The 8,020-nt window shown below is 30.8% G+C and overlaps 2 long non-coding RNA genes across 2 annotated transcripts; both read left to right on the plus strand.

Moving 5' to 3' along the window:
• The first annotated feature begins 2,782 nt into the window (after nt 1–2,782).
• Nucleotides 2,783–3,519, plus strand: LOC141670773 (uncharacterized). The gene is made up of 3 exons (XR_012554730.1): nt 2,783–2,841; nt 3,109–3,228; nt 3,391–3,519. It is a non-coding gene; the product is annotated as an uncharacterized LOC141670773 (long non-coding RNA).
• A 1,074-nt stretch (nt 3,520–4,593) lies between these two features.
• LOC141671225 (uncharacterized) lies at nt 4,594–5,477 on the plus strand. The gene is made up of 3 exons (XR_012555013.1): nt 4,594–4,797; nt 5,103–5,173; nt 5,325–5,477. It is a non-coding gene; the product is annotated as an uncharacterized LOC141671225 (long non-coding RNA).
• The last annotated feature ends 2,543 nt before the right edge of the window (nt 5,478–8,020 follow it).

The following is an 8,020-nucleotide window of genomic DNA, read 5'->3' on the forward strand; positions in this document are numbered from 1 at the left end:
ATTTAGTATATATACATGCAAATATTATTAAATTTTAGATATCTAATTATAGGTTGTTAATATTCAATTATAAATGGTAACATATATAAAATTATTAATACTAATGAGTTAGGTGTAATTAATATATGTTATTAAATATGGTATTTATTTATATTTATTAATAAGGAGTAATAATGACCTAAGTGTAATTAATATATGGTATTAAATTTGACAATTATTTATATTTATTATTGAGGGGTAAATTAGTAATTTTGAATAAATTGTCTCACCTAACCCCCTATTTGCTCTATTATATATATAATAGATGATAAAATTTGAGAGTTGTTTTTTGAGGAAAACTGGAAAGTATTTATTTGGAAAAAATGGCAGGAAAGTGGTACAAATCCGTCCCCTTCAATTATTTACATTTTTGAAAGAGTATGCGGCACGGATTTAAATTTGTATATAAATTATAGTTCTGTAATTTATTTTTATAATTTTTTTCTGAATAAAAATATAAAAATTCAATTTTTATTAAAAAAGAAAATTATAAAATATATATATAACTATATTTTATATTATTTGAGAGTATTCTTTTGTATTACATTATGATAAATTTTTATTTGAGAGTATTCTTTTGTATTACATTATGATAAATTTTTATTTGAGAGTATTCTTTTGTATTATATTATGATAAATTTTTGCCTGGTAAATATTTGTGGAGTTATGTTCGTGATAAGGATACTATAGTTAAACCAGCAGATGATAATATTATTTGAAAATTATCAGGTGGAATAACAATTATGTTACTCATTATATTGGTGCTCCGTTAGCAAAGTATGAAACGTCAAATAAGGTATGGGATCATTGTTGTGCAAAACATGCTTGTACCATAACAAAACTAAGTCATATTGATAACCATGAGATTTAGTTGTATGATAGTATAAATCTGTATTTTGTATTGTATTACTTGAGTCTGTAAAAATATTAAAGATCAGACTAGAGTATTTTTCTATAAATAGTCTAAAGTCTAAGAATAAACTCTGGAAGATCAACAAGATCATGCCTCAGAGAAAAGGTGAAGAAACTTGGAGTTGAATAAATCTGTTTTAGGAAAAATGTCCATTAAGTCAAGATATGTACAAGTCACAGATCAAGTCATATAGCGAAGTCATTCGAGAGCTCCAGAATGACTTATCGAGAAGTCTAAAATGGCTTATAGAGAATTTTTAGAGATATCAACAAGTCAAATGAAGATATGAAGATTGTGGATATCGACAAGTCATTTCTGCATATAGAGAACTAAGAGATATCGACAAGGCAAATGAAGATATGAAAATTGGAGATATCGACAAGTCAATTTCTCATTAGTGATCTCAGAGATATCGACAAGTCAAAATGCATATAGAAATCTCAGAGATATCGACAAGTCATTTCTCTACATACAGAGATTTGGAGACCTCGACAAGCCAAGTTCACTTATAGAGAACTTAGAGATCTTGATAAGTCAAAGACACTTATAGAGAACTCAGAGGCCTCGATAAGCCAAATTCACTTATATAGAACTCAGAGAACTCGACAAGTTAAGACACTTATAGAGAACTAAGAGATCTCGATAAGCCATTATACTTATCGAGATGTTAGTTCTCTATACAACAAACTGGAGATCTCGATATGAACCTCAAGTACAGAATGCAGACAAGTTAAATATTAAAGATTATCAATCAACAAACGATCTAATCACTTAGATTGTAAAATCTACAAAAGCAATTTGAAGAGTGCAAGATCAAAGGGCAAGATTAACTGACAAAGGAAAGTCACAGACCTGCACGATTTTCAAAGATTCATTAAACCGGAAATGGAAAGTGTTAGAGATAACTTAAAGTAGGGTTTAGTATATCTTATTGCATGTTGTGTAAACCTGTGTTTACTAATTTATAAAGTAAACACTGGTCCTTTATTTTCACTCGTAACAAATAGATCAAGATTTTCTTGTAACTTTCTCAAGAAAGAAGCTCAGTTCTTTACTTACAAAGAACCCGGGATTGTAGCAAGACATACTTAATTTTAATACAAAGTTAAGTGAGTTTTAAAAATACTGTCAGTACTTCATAGATTACCTATTTACACATTTTTTTCCTGGTGTTGTCTTAGAAAACGTTGCAATAGATATGAAATTATGGCCCTATCACAACACCCAGATTTTGGTGTTGCAATAGGCATAATAACATGTTGCAAAAGCTCAATAAATCTTTGGTATTGAAATAGTTGTCTTCTCTATTGCACCACATATACCGTGTTGCCATAAGTAGTTGAATATTATTTTTAAAATTCAGTTTAATTTTAAATTTATCTTTAAAAGTAGTATATTTGAATAAAAATAGTTTGTAGAGTTTTTGGAAAGTGAAAGCCAAAAATATAAACAAATTATTCTTATATTTATAGAAATTGAAATATTTTATTATAATTTAAATTAAATAAATATATTTTTATAATTAATTTAATAAAATAAAAAAATTACTTGATATCACTAAAATATTTTATAAAAAATAACACCCTGTAGTATTATTACTTTTTTTTAAAATTAATTAATTTAATAAATTGTTGATAATATTCATAATATGTATGATTTAAACAACATTATAAAACTTATAAAATTAAAAAATGAATTGATATGGGCTGGGCTGCTGACAAATTGGATTGGGCAGCTAAACAGATAGACAGAGGCGGGACAAAAGGAAGGGCAAAAAAAATTTAGGGATTCATTTTCGTTTCATTTGGAAAAACTCGCCTCTCTCCTTTTTCTCTCCTCCTTCATTCATTGGCCCTCGCCGTCTCTCTCTATGTAAATTAGGCTTCGAGGTGAGGTTGAATTTAATTAATGGGTATGCTAGACTAATTTGGTTGGTTAGGTTTAATGATGATTTGGTTGTCGATTTTGTATTTTTTTTGAATTGATGTGAATATAATTGTGGGTTTTAAGCTGTAGGAAGCGAAGATTCTGTACAAGTGTTATCATTATTCTTAGTCCTTGCTTTTTTATATCTGTAACTCATTTTTTATTTTTAAGGGTCATCTACAATATGTTTTATCATACGGGATCTAATTTCATTCTTCATGTTGAAATAGGATATGGGCATACAGGCAGTCCGCCGCAAGATCTAAAGAGAGGAAAATGAGCTTGAGAGGAAAGTACAGGTTATGCAATCGGAGGCAACAACTCTGGCTGCTCAATTGACCCTGTTGCAGGTAATTCCTTATTTCGTGCTCAATTAAATAAAGAAAATTATCAGTTGATCTATACATGTGAGGCTTATTTGTGCATGACATAAGTCTCCTACATATGTTTATGGTATTTGGATGAAGACATGCTCATAACTGAACTTTTTTGTCTTTAATATTATGGCCCAGAGAGATACAAATGGTCTGACAGCTAATAACAGTGAACTGAAACTGAAGTTGCAGACAACGGAACAACAGGTTCATTTGCAAGATGGTAAGAATCTGGTCTTTGGTGTTATTAGTTTATAAAATATGAGATTTCCAAAGAATATAGCTTTTTGTTGTTATTTCAAAAAGATGAGTAGAAACTTTCTACTAGAAGTCTAAAATGAACGAAGGACACAGGACAAATGGGGGAAATTCGGGAAATAATTCAATGATTCTCACAGTTCTTTATATCAATTTACAGATTTATGCAAAGCAGTTGCCGTTTACTGGAATATTGAGCAATAAGGTTGAAGAAAATCCTAGTTTGTATCAACAAGACTACTAAATGGAATTAGGACAAACTGTATTTTAGTAATTATACATAACTTTTGGCAGTAAAATATCTTCTGGATGTTTTTTCTGTTACAGATTTTTATAACTGTAACAGAGTCAAGCTTCTTTATTGTGACATTGCATCTTTTACCGGAACTGTGAGAATAAGGTTGGTGATCACCTGTTTACGCTACTCCTGTGAAGGACACTGATTCCCTACTTCAAATATATCACAATGTTCTCAATAATCATGATGCACTAGAATGTGATTCAAGTGAATGAACATTGCCTTAAAATTAGATGTTTAATATGTTTTCGATAGATGTTAGACTCACTTATCATTTCAGTAGATTTGATGCAAACCTAATTGCCCCTATGAGCTATACCTATGTGTATATGTACTAGGATCAGATAAGTCTGCGATGACATTCTTTTCTTATAACTTTTAACATAAATTTCACTTAACATGAGGCACAACTTTTTTTTCGAGGACTACAAATTTGGTTGGCTGCTATGGAGGAATTAATGTCACTGGGAATGAATAAAGCTAAGCAGGTTTTCCCGGAAAATTAATTAAGTTGAGGAGGTTATTCATTATCAAGGTTCTACTTTATATTGATTATTTTTGCGTGTGTTTACTTTATTTATTGCAGTTGTAGCAATGACAGCTCGACTTCAATAATACTTTGGATGTGAATTAAGATAATATTCAAATCCAAAATCAAACGGGTTGGACTTGTAGTATTTGGCTTTATCTTTTTTCTCTTTACTTGTGCATGCTTGTAAATTTAAACAATTATTTAATGGTTTCTTTAATAGTGCCTTGGCAAGTTTTAATGAGGATTTAAATATCGGTGTTGGGGATAGAAAGTTAGTGCTGCTTGTATTTCCGAACGTCTTCGTTTAAACTATGCATGCTAGTATATTTAAACAATTATTTAATGGTTTCTTTCTTCTCTTAGTTGGTACAGCCTGCTATATCTAGAAGGTTGTGGGGAAATGTGAAGTCCTTAGAGTCTTTGCAGCCTTATGCAAAATGTAGAAGTAGATATACTGGTAAGTTCTGTTTCTGCAACATTTTTAGGTTTATGAGAGTGTCATAAGGAACTGACATGAATAAGGACATAAGGTGAATCTTGCATAAGATTTATGTTTTTGAATAATTAACTTAAAATGGGTTTAAGAATGAAACAGTTGTAATAGTGAAGAAAGTCCAACTCACTTTTTGATATTTATTAAGTAAATTATTTGATCTGTTTTTTCCTTGAGAAATACATTATCACATATTGTCCATGCTAACTATTCAGTATTCAGATTTTAATGTATACTTATATAAGCCTTTATTGCATTTTAACTTGCAGTTCCATCTAAGCGGAACAATGGCTTCATATATGCCAAAATCTTCGGTGGATTTGAAAAAATAAGAACGTCTGTATGTTCATGTTTCCTCGTTGAAAACATTTATTTATCTGTAAACAAGTACTATTACTGAAGTTTCTAATACAAGTGTTTGTCAATTTTCTAGATCTGTGATCTTGGTACCATAACCAGACTTTTAAATGCTACCCTTGTTCCATTTGCAGTTGTTTTCAGTTGGCATGACAAAGCAATGCAATTTGAATCATTCGGTCACCACATTGGAGTCGATGACAATAGTGAAGGACATGGCAAAGTGGGTGGAAAAAATATTATCCCGATGATTTTGCCCAAGTACCTTCTAGGATTTTTAGATTTATTTTAACGTGTACTTTTATAGAACTTGTTATAGTTCTTATTATAGTAGAATGTAATTTTATAGATTTGGTTCAACTCTTTGTAATTATTCATGAGTTTTATATTTATTAAATGAATTTGAGTTTTATATTTCGGATGTAAATATTTTTCTAATTAATATTATATTTATAAAAATTTAAAGAAAAAAAAACTATTAAATATGAATATTTTAAAAACTACTGATGTGGGCCCAAGTTGTGCACCCAGGTGGGGCTCACATGTGGGGCCATTTTTTTCAGATAGTATACCTATTGCAACACCAAATATGTGTTGTTATACTCTGAAATTCCCGTTGTAATTGATATTTATAGCAACATATTTTGCTATGTTGCCATAGATTGACACTGATGTAAGGTTAGATACCTATAATGACGACCTTAGATCCAACACCGAAAAAGTGTTGCAATAGACCCATTTTTGCTTATGAAAACATTTTTAGGGGTCTATAGCAACACAGTTTTGGTGTTGTTAAAAGCCATCTAAGGCGTAGTGTGTGTTTATTGTGCATGCATTGTTAATTCTGTTAAACACAATATCTCTACAAATTAATCTGCTTTATTCACCATCCAAAATAGTTTGAAAAAGACTTAAAAATATCCAAAACACATTCACCCCTCCACTACACTATAGATTGGCTATAGCAACGCTCACTTCAAAATTTATCTGTAAAATGTTGTAGTTTTGACAAATGTGTAGCTATTGTAATGTTTTTAAAAATTGTTACAAAAAGGTGAAAATTTGACAAGATTTTAAACACTTTGCAACAAATTTATAAAACCATTGCAAAGAAATTTAAAATTTTGGGCCAAAAATTTCCCGGGCAACATATAAGCGGGATTTCCAAAACATGTGCCCAAATATTGTTACACATTAAAACTAAAATAATTTATTTACAAATTATTTATGAAGTACACACTCACATTTACACATCTACACTCACATATTCACATTTACACTCACAGATCGATAAAGATGGTGAGTCAGAGATTTCAAGGAGATTTAGAGGCTTCCAATCAAGAGGAAAGCTCGAAGATTCAATCTCAAACTCGAAAAGGTATGTTCTTTCCAAATTGATTTTAAAATCTGCATCCAAAGGTGTGTTTCAATTAGGGTTTATTTGTTAAATAGTAATGTTTTTAAAATCGATTTATCGGGTTATGTTTTAGTTCTTGTATGTTAATTCAGGCTTTTAATTTGAAATTTTCTTTAAGTTAAATTTCAAATTTAGAGCTTCGGTTGTGATTTTAAATAGGGTATTTTATTGTTAGTTTGTGGTTGTAAGCTTTTTAATTTGTATCCTCTATTTGTATGTTTGTGTTTGTAAGCCTTTTAATTGCGGATTTATTCTTATATAATGTGTTTTATGCTTTTAAATGTGGGATTTTTTTGTGTATGCTCTGTTATTATCCAGGTTTTGCTTCCCGAGATTTTTTTGTTTCCAAATTGGTCCCAATGGGCTTCATCGGTGTTGGTCAACTCCATGCTCAGAGGGAGGAAATCATTCTTATCACCACAGGATCCGGAGAACTTGACAAATTATTGGAAGGTAGGTTCCAAATGGCAGTTTGTTACTACTGTAATCCTATTTACTATATATACAATAAGACACTGTATGCAAGTCTGTAAAAACTCTTTTGCAAGTGATATTATGTATTCTTTACGATGTTTCCTGGTTGGAATTTGATATGAGGCATTGAGACGTGATCCATTACTAAAATATATGGCGAGTTCTATTGCGGAAAGACTCAACTGTGTCACACACTCTGTGTTACTTGCCAAGTAAGATGTAGACAGTTTCTTTCTTGTTTGCGGATATTATGCATGACTCATTCTAGCCATATAGGTTTTCCCACCCTATCTTGCTCGACTCAAGCCACATTCAAGGAGAATAATCACGATAGAGTCATCTAGTAATAAATTGTGTTTTTGGTTTCATTAGTATATACAGTATGTCATACAGAGTTGTATATGTGGGTATTTGATGTATAATAAAAACAGCCTCAATAGCTTGAAGTCTGGTATTACAATGCCTAAAACAAACCCCTTGAGTATTGGAGTCATAAATATATGTCCATCTGTTTTGCACCTTAAACAAACTCATGAATCAGTCCAGTTTTTAAGACCCATTATCTTCTTATGTAACTTATATTGGTAGGTTTTCATAACATCTGATTCCCCCGGGCCAGAAATTTTCAGAACGCTTCAGCTGGATACCACAGGGATAACACGAGAACAGATGTGGCACACCGGTCGCTCTAGTGTTCTGTGGTTTGTAACTTATACATGTGTATATTTCAAGTTGAACACATATTATCTTGTACATAATTCTGTTAATATCATGCAGGTGGTAGACTTGGATTTGCTTATCCGGAGATTTTGTTATTATCCTTTATGATTAGGAAAAATTTCTAGTAAGACATTTTGTAGTTAACTAATTGTTTATCAATAGTACGTCAAGGTTCAAACTTGTATAAATTTGTGCCATCAATTAAAGGATAAGTATAGT

This window comes from Apium graveolens, chromosome 7 (genome assembly GCF_009905375.1).
Source record: "Apium graveolens cultivar Ventura chromosome 7, ASM990537v1, whole genome shotgun sequence".
Taxonomy (NCBI): domain Eukaryota; kingdom Viridiplantae; phylum Streptophyta; class Magnoliopsida; order Apiales; family Apiaceae; genus Apium; species Apium graveolens.